The following is a 12,945-nucleotide window of genomic DNA, read 5'->3' as shown; positions in this document are numbered from 1 at the left end:
GACTTCAGCCACTCGGTCCCTGTCGACTGACCGCGAAAAATCTAATATGTCCCACATATAGATTCGCACTGTGCGAAATGCATGTGGTTCTTTATATGTGCAGACGTAAAAATAAAGTTTCCTAAAGGCTCCCTGTTGAGCTGACTGCACTCAACTGATCCGCGCACAAAAGAGTAACCTGGCGAAAATCTCACAGAACACATGTAGAAGCGTGTGTGTCCTTTACCTAGCCTGCCAAGCACTCCATGCTCGAATACAAGAACAATAAAACAATTTACACTCCCCCTTCAGGTTTAAAAAAACAAACACGCGCCGCTGTGTGCCTCGGTCATCCTCAAGAATACTTGGGATTTTCGTTCGCGAAAGCGTACCATGACCGCGGCAGTCATCCAGATAGCGTCCAAGGCAGGACAAAGGTCTCTCATCGTGATCTCTAGCTCGCCTTCTACCGCGTCGTACGCTGCACCCCAATTTCACAAATCTCCTCCCTCATCTCATCGCTCCACGTTGGTCTCTACCATCTCCGGTCAACGTTTCCCTCGCATAACGAAACCGAACCGTTATCGTAAGGGACACGGGTTCTCCTATTCGCATCACAACTGCACACAAATACCAGTTTTTTCGTAGCGCCCCTATGGACGCCGTTGATTCTATATTAGGTTATTCAGTTGACTCTTCAAGTAAACAAAAAAAAAAAGGACGATAAAAATTTTTCTTTCACAGCAGATGTTATGTGTGGCGGTGGTGGTGAAAACATTGCAGAGGTATATATACACAAGATGGGATGCCCAGACAGGCACTCCATTGGCGTTTGCCACAGCCCGGGCGCACGGCGTTAAGACCTTTTGGGCCTCTTGGGTGCAGCAGCCGGACAAGGTCGCCTCCCAGTCCTCTCGGGGGGGGGGGGGGGGGGGGGGAGAGGATGGGGGGCAAAGATGGGCTTTTCTGGCAGGCCCACACCATGTGGTAGGTGTCAGACACCTCCCCACAGTGCGAACACACCCCGTCAAATTGTGGAACGAAATGTTTTAGAGTAGCCGGACACAACATTGTATTGGTGAGCAGGCGCAGAAGCACCCGCTCGTTAGCCTTCCCCAGCCCTTTGAACGGGGTGGAAAGAGTTTGATGCGTGGATTTGTAATATTCACATATTTCTTTAAATTTTTAAGCTGGGCTGAAATAAAAATCTTGGTCCGGGTCGGGTCCCGTGGGAAATGCCCGGAGAGAGAGCGCGCGGGCGGCGGCGTCGGCTGCTTCATTCCCTTGGAAACCTTGGTGACCTGGAGCCCAAACCAGAGATCGGTACGCGGGATCCGAATCTCGACTACAATTTTGGTAGATGCGGTAAACTAGGAAAGCAGTCCATCCTTGCTGGATGTTCCGACAAGCCCCTCGCGAGTCGGTTACTATGAATGTTACGTGTAATTTCTGGCAGTGAGCTTGTTGTGGCAATAGACACTTCTGCATATTGACGTCATCACTTTTGAGTTGTTACAACACGCACTAAAGGACTACAGAAAAGTGTTGCCTTTCAAAGTAACTATGGAATATTCTGTCGGAATTTTGAGATAGGTTTATAATTTTTATGGACCGGGCTAGCTGGTTTCTTCGTTACACCATCATTTCCTTCCAAATTCGAGCTGCATAATGTTTGAGCAGCTGTGCATAATACCTTTTTTTTAAACTGGTTTTAAAAGATGTTAGACCCACTAGCCCAGCAACATGCTTTATTGTGCATAATAAATATCTTTTTTTTTTTTTTTTTTCATGGAGATTACACGCAAGCAGTCGATTGACAGGAAAGCTTATAAGTCCGTCGTCCAGATTTGCAAGCACAGGATGGAGGACCCTACCGTTTTGTCGGCTAAGGGCATGTGCTCTTACGGGCAAGAGAGGTGCGAACAGCCACTGTCAGTGACGGCGTGCTGTCGCAGGAACGTTGAGCAACGTTAGAAATAGCGGCCTTTTGTTGTCAGCCAAGGGCAGCCTCTCCCGCTTCAAAAGCGGCAGACACGACCGGTTAATTGTGTAAGCAGTGACAACAGCCTCGTTTACCATCCTCTCCGTGAATGGCAGTGCCTACCATAGCGACCTAAGCGGTACTTGTTTTTTCGACAAATATCCGGACATGGGCGGTCCTCGTAATGACTCCACATCTTATTATCGCAGCTGTATATTAATTGCATCGCACGGTGCAGAAGTAAGCTTAAAAAAACAACAGTTCGCTGTTGAAAATGGTGCTGAAGGCTAGATTTAGCAGAATCAACCTTACTTGGTAAATACAAGTGTTAGCGCAGTTGACGGCCATCTTGTTATGAGCGAGAAAAATGGCAAGATGTCTGAGGCAGAGGCGGTGACCAAGAGCGAGCAGGCGCGCGATGCATGCGCTGACAGCACTTTCTCCGAGTCTGATCTACAAGTAATTGTACGTGGACAAGACGCGATGTATACGTACTCAGAATCGATTGAGAAAGTAAAACTCATGTCAGAGATTTGCAGAGTAGCCATTTTGTAGTTGTTAGTGATTAATTACTTAGGCACAACTTCCCGCAAGATAGCTGAAGACGATGCACAGTACTAACCTGACAAAAATTGAAGAAAAAAAATCGAGGCGCGCGTTGATTAAACAGCACCGTTCTTGTCTTCATTTCTTATTTGTTCCACATCGGAGAACCACTGGAGAAGTTACAAAATCGAGAGTAAAATACTTCTCCAGAATCTGGCACTGCTGCGAATAAAGTGAACGTCGCTCGCAAGGCGACATTGATCCCCAGCGCATGCGCCGCATAAACTCGAGGAGTGGCTATAAGAAAGCGACAAGAACAGGTTCACGGGTGTATGTCAGTACCTCACGTGGTGCTCTCATTGGGATTTTGAAGCGGGAGCTTCACTGCAAACACCAACTTGAACCTTCAAAGCGTCACTGTCGGTGGGTGCCTGAAAGATTGCCAACCCTGGCCTCTCCTTTCATGTTGGAGGGTGACATTAGAATCAGCCTGCCGAGACACTTAAATTCTCATTACTCCTATGCCACGGGGAGGAGCTGCAAACTCGGGTTTCTCTTTTCATACGGGAGGGTGTGATATAAAAGTTAGCCTCACAGGACGCTTTGCATTTACGTCACCCTTCGGACACGCTCGTACTTCCATGCGGCTTGGCTTAAGCGAGACTTTATATTTGGGCTGGTAGTTTACTCTTTCGCATCATATTGCCGCGTGCCTCTCTGAAAAGAGGACAAAGAAGAACAGAGGACAAAGAGGACGAAACTGTGTGTAGCACGTGGAACTGTTCCGATCAGTGATCGCTGCCTTGTACTCGTTACATTTTCTGGTGGAGCAGCCGGGTACGATTTCCCTTTTTGCTGAGTGCAACCCCTCAAGGGCAACCGAGAGCCACCACGGATTTGACACCGGTCCATCGCAGTTGCAGCCGCCGCCTTCGAGGTCAGTCGCCAGAGTTCGGGCCTCTTTCCTGCACGCCTGTGACCAACATGCATAAGTCTAACACGAACATTGCTGCTAACGGAGAGTCTTCACCCCAGTTCGTCGTCCTCCAGTCTCGAACGCCACCGTCCTTCCATGGCGAGCTTTATGAGGACGCTGAAGACTGGCTGGACCAATTCGAACGGGTCGCCAATTACAACGGCTGGGATGAGGAAAGGAAGCTCTATAACGTCTACTTTGCTCTCGAAGATTCCGCGCGGACATGGTTCGTGAACCATGAAACGTCACTATTAACATGGGACCTCTTTCGTCGCCAGCTGTTGGCGACCTACACCGCCAACGACCGAAGAGAGCGTGCGGAGTCGGCGCTGAAATCTCGTATCCAAGCCCCAAACGAGAGCATTGGAATGTTCTACGAGGGCATGATCCGCCTTTTAAGGCGTTCTGATCCAAATATGTCAGAGGAAAAGAAATTGCGCCACCTCATGCGCGGGGTGAAGCAAGAACTATTTGCTGGGCTTGTGCGCAATCCACCTGGCACGGCATCAGAGTTTCTAGCGGAGGCCACCATGATAGAACAAACACTTCGACACAGGGCTCAGCACTATAACCGTAACGTGTCCGCCATGTCACCGGTCGTCTACGGTTCAGGCATCAACGGTTCTGATGATGCCTTAAGGGAGCTGATTCGATCTGTGGTCAGAGAAGAGTTGAGACATATTCAGCTACAGGGTCTAACATCGTCGTCGAGGCTTCCATCACTCGCGGAGGTCGTTCGCGAAGAAGTGAGGCAAGCCGTCTCGGAACCGTCTGTGCCTGGTGTGCAGCCACCGCCACCGAGTGTGCCAACGTATGCGGCCGTGCTTCAGCAGCATAACCTCTGTGATCCTCCAAGAGGGAACCCCACTGTGCCGCATCCAAACCAGCACCATAGTGGGTACGGTTCTCCCAGAGCCAGAGGGAACCCCCCTGCTCTTGATCCAAGCCCACGCCATCCTCCTCTTCTAGCCGAGGCACGACTTCGAAGGACTGACGTCTGGCGTGCTCCTGACAATCAGCCTCTTTGTTACCACTGTGGTGAGGCCGGTCACATGTTAAGGTTCTGTCCGTACCGCCGCGCCGGACTTCGTGGCTTCCATCCGCGTGCACGATGTCCTCGGAGTGGTGAACGACCACCCGAAATTGAGGAGTACCTGTCGACGCATACGAATCCTCCGGACGTCCCACAATACGGGTCCCGCGTCATTACTTCTTCCCGTCATCGTTCTCCAAGTCCACGGCCCTCTACACACCGCACTAGCCGCTCGACGAGCCCCCGCTCCCCGAGGCTTCGGGAAAACTAGGAACAGCGACCTGCGGAGGTGAGGCCGCTGACGAGCGAAGGGCTGAACATCCTCCATCAAGTTTAGTACAAGATAACGGCTATCAGACGGCGACATGTAACGATGATCCTGAGTGCGCAGTTTCGGACATACCGGTTTCTATCGACGATTGTCTCATTACAGCTTTAGTTGATACGGGGGCGGACTATTCAGTTATGAGCAGTGGGTTAGCCAGGAAATTGAAGAAAGTTTTAACCGAGTGTACTGGGCCTCAGATCCGCACTGCAGGGGGACACCTTATTACCCCGGCTGGAAGATGCGTTGCAAGAGTTGCAATTGACGGATTTGTTTATGTTTGCGACTTCGTTGTACTTACCACTTTTCGCGAGACGTCATACTCGGCTTGGACTTCTTACAGGCTAATGGTGCTATAATTAATTTGCGAGAATCACGAGTGACATTTTCGCCGAGCCAAGCCATTGCGAGATCTAGCGTCGACGGTTCATCAACGTCCGCCTTACGTATTACAGCTACTGACGTTACGGTCCCGCCACGGTGCAGCATTATGGTCTTGGTAGAAAGCGACTCACCATGCGACCGAGACGTACTGGCAGAGACGAACGTGGGCTTGCTTCTTGAGAAAAGGATCTGCGCTGCAAGAGGACTTGTTCGCTTACGGGACGGTTGTGCGAAGCTCTGGATTACGAATTTCGGGACCGAGTTTCAGCACATTGCGAAAGGAACGGCCATCGCGTATGTTGCCGACTTTATTGAGCCAGGGAACATTTGCACTCTGGCGCCGCCGTCGCCAGCCAGATGTAATGCACCCGACATTCTATCAACTGTGGACATTAATGCCAATCTGTCGGTAGTTGAGCGGCGGCGACTCCTAGACCTTCTTCAGGAATTTGCAGGATGCTTTGCAACGTCTTCGAAAGTTGGGCGTACCCCAGTAGCCAAACACCGCATTATGGTTGACGCGGAGACCAAGCCAATTTCTCAACACCCATACCGAGTGTCGTCAACGGAACGAGAGGCTATTCGAAGACAGGTGCAGGAAATGCTTGCCGATGACGTGGTACAGCCGTCTACCAGCCCCTGGGCTTCGCCTGTAGTGTTGGTGAAGAAAAAAGACAACACCTTGCGTTTTTGCGTCGATTATCGTAAGTTAAATCAGGTAACGAAACGGGACGTATACCCGCTCCCACGTATCGACGACGTATTGGACCGGTTACGCAATGCCAAATATTTCTCGTCGCTAGGCCTCAAGAATGGCTACTGGCAGATAGAAGTGGACGAAAGGGACAGAGAGAAAACAGCGTTCGTCACCCCCGACGGCCTTTATGAATTTAAAGTGCCTCCTTTCGGTCTCTGTTCTGCACCAGCAACCTTCCACCGAATGATGGACACCGTTCTCTCTGGACTGAAGTGGCAAACGTGCTTAGTGTATCTCGACGATGTCGTCATTTCCCCGGCTAGTTTTGAGGAGCACCTTGACCGACTGCGAATGGTACTACAGGCACTGCGTTCAGCCCAACTGACGATAAAACCACAGAAATTCCATTTCGGATTCCAGGAGCTCCGCTTTCTTGGCCATGTCATTAGTTCTGAGGGCGTGAAACCAGATCCCGACAAGACTGCTGCTGTGAAAAATTTTCCGCGCCCAACCGACAAAAAGTCCGTTAGAAGGTTTTTGGGGCTTTTAGCCTATTACAGGCGTTTCGTAGAGAATTTTTCAGTGATTGCCGAGCCTCTTACGCGTCTTACCCGAGACAATGTTCCTTTTGCGTGGTAAGATGATCAAGAGGATGCTTTCAACGAGTTGCGCCGGCGACTGCAGGCCGCCCCTATACTTGCCCATTTTGACGAAAACGCCGCTACGGATATCCATACCGATGCCAGTAATTTTGGACTCGGTGCCGTTCTGATTCAGTGGCAAAATGGCACTGAGAAAGTTATCGCTTACGCAAGTCGCTCTCTTTCAAAAGCAGAGACAAACTACTCAACCACGGAAAAGGAATGTCTCGCGGAAGTTTGGGCCATAACTAAGTTCCGACCCTATATTTACGGCCGACCTTTTAGGGCTGTGAGCGACCACCATTCGTTATGCTGGCTAGCCAACCTCAAAGACCCCTCTGGACGGCTTGCAAGGTGGAGCCTCCGTCTCCAAGAATACGACATTACGGTTGTATTCAAGAGCGGCCGTAAGCACAGCGACGCCGATTGCTTATCTCGTGCACCAGTTGATGCTGCCCCTCCCGACCGAGAAGACGATGACTTCCCGTTTCTTGCTGTCGTCACGACCACCGACATGGCCCAGCGTCAACGGGCTGACCCCGGTTTACGCCCGCTTATTGAGCATCTCGAAGGCCTTGATGTAGCTGTCCCACGTGCTTTCGCACGGGGTTTATCCTCCTTCAGCATTCGCAATGGCGTCCTATATAAGAGAAACTTTCAGCATAACAAGGAAACCTTTCTTCTCGTTGTACCGTCCGACCTCAGACCAGAAATCTTGCACGCATGCCACGATGAGCCTTCGGCTGGACATTTAGGAGTCACGCGAACATTAGCACGCATTCGACAAAAGTACTATTGGCCTAAGTTGATGCCTTCAGTCCAGCACTACGTGAGAACATGCCGAGATTGCCAGCGGCGAAAGACACCACCGCTGAAGCCTGCAAGGCTCCTTCAGCCGATACCTCCGCCAACAGCCCCTTTCCAGCAAGTGGGTATGGATCTTCTGGGCCCTTTCCCAACGTCCGCATCAGGGCACAGATGGATAGTAGTTGCGACGGACTACTTAACGCGATACGCCGAGACACAGGCACTTTCCTGTGCAACTGCTGCAGAAGTAGCCCAGTTTTTTCTTAAGACCATCGTACTGCGCCACGGTGCCCCATCGGTCATTATCACTGACCGCGGTACAGCCTTTACGGCTGAACTAATGCAGGCTCTCTTCAGTCTTACCCGCACAAGTCATCGTAGGACTACTGCTTACCATCCGCAAACAAACGGACTGACTGAACGCCTCGATAGAACGCTTGCAGACATGATTTCCATGTACGTCGACGTTGAGCATCGCACGTGGGATGAAGTCCTTCCGTATGCAACTTTTGCATACAATACGGCTGAACAGGAGACGACGCGTCTTGCGCCATTCCAGCTAGTCTACGGTCGTCCCGTCACCACAATGTTGGACGCTATGCTACCCATAAGTCATGGCGACGATGTCACCAACGCCTATGCAGACGTCGACATATTTCTACAGCGGGCCGAAGAAGCGCGCCAGCTCGCACGATGCCGTATTCAACAACAACAACATCGCGATGCCAGTCTGTACAACCTCCGACACCGAGACGTTCACTACCAACCTGGCGATCTTGTATGGGTGTGGACACCAGTGCGCCGTCGAGGACTCTCCGAGAAACTACTTCGCCGTTACTTTGGGCCATACGAGGTCATTCGGCGTCTTAGTAACGTGACTTACGAAGTTGTTGCTCGGAGCCAACGACCTTCAACACGGCGGCGCTCAAGTGCTGAAACTGTTCATGTAGTGCGGATGAAACCGTATTATGAGAGGCAGTGATCTTTTGCGCGTGAGTAGCTTTGTGTTCCCTGCTTCTCCTGTGTGCATAATATGAGGACATTCCCAGCGTCGAGTCGCCGCTTTCGAAGAGGGGGGTAATGCCGCGTGCCTCTCTGAAAAGAGGACAAAGAAGAACAGAGGACAAAGAGGACGAAACTGTGTGTAGCGCGTGGAACTGTTCCGATCAGTGATCGCTGCCTTGTACTCGTTACAATATCCTTAATGGCTGAGCTTAAGCGTTCCCAGTAATGTAACACCCTACACACTGATAGGGCGGGCTAGGGCAATAATGTAGCAGGCAAATAAAGATTCCGCTTCCATGCATTTTTACCCAGAGTTAAACCACAGCTATTTTGTTTTTAAGTACGCCATTAGATACTATCTCCCAGCTCATTTCAAATCCCTTCAGCAGCCACACGTCTGAACACATTCTAGAAGCAGTACTATTGATACGGCACGTATGAGATCAAAATCTTTCTTTTTCACATATCAATATTGTTTTCTAAAATGTAGGAACACAAGAAGAGATTAGAGATGCACGGAAGGAGAAGGAAAGTAGTGAACTTGGTGTACTGAGGAGAGAGCAACCGACAATATTCACGGCCATCTAAAACGTATATTCTCTGCACGCTACTACCATTGGGTGACGTAGGATGGCGTCATAGAGCTCATTGCCTCAACTGTTCGGAGAAGGGGCGGGCACAACGACCACTCCACAATCTTGTAACACTGATATTACTTTCATTTACGCTACCTTACCTCTCCTTCCTGGAATGCTTGGTTTCAAGGGCACTCCCCAGATGAACAACTCGGATTAATGGAACAAGCGCTCGTTTTTTCTTGGCCTTAGTATCGGTCTTAAAGTTTTTCCTTGCTCCTCCACCTCAGCGCAACCTGAATGATCTTAGACTTGTCCATTCTTTGAACTTTCGATTCATCTGCAGTTACGTTAAGAGCCGCGGTGCTTTCGCTAGCGTAGAAAAGAACATAATTGGTGCTAGCATCGATTCATTCCGGTCGTTCCGCAGAGCGTTAAATAGACCGAACATGATTTCGTTCTAACTACCTCGTTCGATCTGGTGCTATTACTAGACCCTAACGCCTTCCCTCAGCAATCAAAAACTTTTATACATTTTGTTTTCCTATTTTCTAATGCTCAGTTTTAACTTTGCCGTGCAGTAATACCATTTGACGAACGATGATTAAAGGAGAAACTATAAGTGCCATATTAAATGTATCGCTTTTCTGTGTGTAGCTCACGAAAACATACCAAGAGTTCGGTGCAATGAGTAAGTTGCAACTCCACTCAACCAGTACATCCTGTTTTCCATGCATCTATCTGACACGAGTGAGGGTCACTGCCTGGATTTTTGTGCTTGTATTTTTTATTTATTACAGCCGTTCATTCCAATTTAAACAAAACTACAACATATATTGCCTAGAGCCTAATAGTGGCCAATAAACATACCGTTTTATATTTTAGAGTGAGTAAGGTAGGCCTTCTCTCCAAAGCATCACCTTCTAGATTGCAACGCTTTTGTAAATATTGAAATGATATGAATAACCATATAAGGGTTTATCTTTCTAGTGCCACAGACAGCGAGAAATCCGCACTTGGGCAGCTGGAAATGTGGCAATGGTAATTGCCGTGGGAGGTTGATTGCCGCAGTATATCTTTTATGCAAATGAGCACTGTGGACAGCAGTAATTCTGCGCGAGTTCTGCCTGCAGTGTGTACTGATATGACGTTATACTGCATTCTAATGTAAGAATTATAATGTACACTTAGTTAGGAATCGCTACCCCTTTTTTGACCCCTCCTGCATTGTCCTTATCTCCGCCGCTGCGCGAGAGAAGGTCTCAGGAGGAATGCTGCGCTACTTCTGTTGTGAAGCTCTGCTCTGAGACAGTCGTGCATATATCTTGCTCGGTATCTAAAACGATCAGCCCTAATTTTTCAGTTACCCAGCTGGAGAGGCGAGTTAACTGACGGTCGCGATGGCTGCATGTCGATGGGAGAAAAACACATAAGGCGGCCGCATATTGTGCGCTGCCAGTAGACGTTACAGATCCTCACATGGTCGAAATTATTACGAAGCTCTCCCCTCGGGAATCTCTTCGTTTCTTCTTTCACTCCCTCTTCTTTCCGCCCCTCATGACGGGGGGGAGGTGTGCATCAAGAAGTGGGACTGTTACGGTGTCATTTCTTGTCATCAGTGTACCTATCTTTTCATGCCAATCGCTTTTGACTGGTTGAACATCTTGTGATGAGATTCGCTTCATCAGGAAACATCGTACACGGTCTTAATGCGATGCCGCACCCCAAAATCGCTCCTGAAAAGCAGGGCAAAAAATTAAGTTGCGACGGAATTTTCCGATCAGAACAGTTTTAACGACCTCCCGTTATCATACCGGAGCTTATGGAGATCAAAAATGCTTGCACCAGCTGTGGTTGGCACCAAGCCGTTAAAGCGTAATTCAGCTTTAGTTTTTTCTCTACTATATGCATGCTGTCGGCTCTATCGCGCTTTTTCTCACAATGATGCAGGTTACTCGACAGTCTGCTTGGGCTTCCGAGTTTTACCGAATCACAGTTTCGAGGTCTTAACACGCGCGCACTGTGGGAAGTTCCGCAACATGTACTAATAAAGAACCGCAGCGGCATTCCGGAACAAGTGTATTCTTTGCAGTCCTGTTTTCGACATCTAGGCAGTGAACGGTCCGAAAAATGCGCATTTAATGCTCCAGCGAAGCATGCAAATGGCACTAACCTAATGCAGTGCGTTATATATGTCGGTATATTTCATAAAGACCAAAGGTGAAAAGTGACGGGTAAAGTGCCAGACAACGATTTGCATAAAGCATGGTAGGACGTTTTATTTCGCGGCATGTTACCGAAAGCAGGTGTCTTTGAGCCGGACGTTAATCCTTCTCAAAAGACAAATATTACGCTAATGAGTTATCGTGCAATGCGTCATGCATTCGTTTATGGGTTGCTGCAACATTTTCGCTGGCAGCGGAGAATCACTTGTTTCCTTTTTTTTTTTCACGCTCCCGCGAGAGATTCCCGAATCAAAGTTACCTCACCACGCTCGGTGGGGTGCCAGAAAACGTGCCGCCATTAATGCTCAATCTCCTTTCCCGCACATCACATGGGGATCCGAGTGTTTCCATTTGCCCCTAATTCCTCGGTCTTAATTGCGAACTCCGCCATCACGGGCTGTACAGTTCTCGAAGATTTCCGCAACGGAAGGTTTGTTCGAGGCGGCAATTAGTTGTACAGCTTGTGTGTTGCGCCTTCGCAGCAGGAGGGAAAAGTTTTATGACCAGGACGTGTCTGCCACGCTATTTATTCATGAGTGCCGTCACTAATCGTCATAATGCGCACTCGCTGCCTTTAAAGTAAATTATAAAGGACAAGTCTGTGACGAACAGTGGGCCCCATAATTTTAGCGAACATTGCGCGTCCGAAGACGCTTCGTTAGTTTGAAACTTATTCTTCGGAGTTGAACATACCCCTTATTATCCGCGTAGGTAGACCACTAAAAGAAATATATATTTTAGTGATAGCAGGAGAACGTCTGCCTGGTGCTTAGTCGAGCATGCTATTACTGACGAGGGAGGCAAAGAGAGGAAGGCGGAAATAAAAATTGAATTAAAGAAATCGGTTACATTTGACGCACACGTAATCACACCCAGATAAGTTTCAAATGGTATCTGTCAACCCAATGTCTTTGAAGAAAGTGATTAGTATTTTGTAGCTTGCACAGCTGAAGACCGATGGCACCAATGACCGAGGACGTGTCCAGGGCGCAGGGCTTTGTCTTTAACAAGTCCTTAATTATTACGCAGTGTCCTGCAATGTGCGATAAACTTACCTTTGGCAGGAGGTTACTAGATGTTCGACATTTTCACACACATCACATGTAGAACACAGAGGCATGCTGACAATAAAAGATTAGGCTTTCTTTAGTGGCTTGATGTTTTTTAAGCTTCTGCGGGAATGTTTACATTTATTAATATATGGTAAATTTCATTTCTCGAACAGACCATGCTATGCAATTTGACATTACTAATAATAACAAAAACGCCTCTATTATTCCACCGAAGATGCTATAGTTCAGTTTGTTGCTTCACTCCAAAACAAAAGGAGGCGTACCATCGATGTATTTCTGCTAGACATTGCAATTGAGTAATGTTAGATTTTAAGGGAATAATAACCAGGAAAAAGAAACACGCCTCGTATAGCAAATAGGAGGCATGTCAGAGAACACAAATACAAGCCGCTACTAAATGAAGAATAGTTAAAGGTCGACATTATACTCACACATCCGCCAGGCTTACGTTTTTCTTGCAAAGATATCGTGCAGAAAGAGAGGTTATATAGAATCGGTCATTTATTATAAAAAAGCACCTGAATTATATTTGCGTTTATAAATGAGACGTTTAGGCAGTGCTAAATGGCCAACTTGAATAGCACGGCTGTATTGGAAATATTTACCGCTAGTTTCCCTTCTTTTCCTCGACAAAATGATCTCTATAATCTAGATATCCTGTGTCTGCTCTCGTGTGCAGATCGGCAATGAGGCTGAGC

Source organism: Amblyomma maculatum, chromosome 8 (genome assembly GCF_055883805.1).
Source record: "Amblyomma maculatum isolate TAMU_Amacu chromosome 8, ASM5588380v1, whole genome shotgun sequence".
Lineage (NCBI taxonomy): Eukaryota > Metazoa > Arthropoda > Arachnida > Ixodida > Ixodidae > Amblyomma > Amblyomma maculatum.
Note: the sequence above shows the minus strand (reverse complement) of the source record.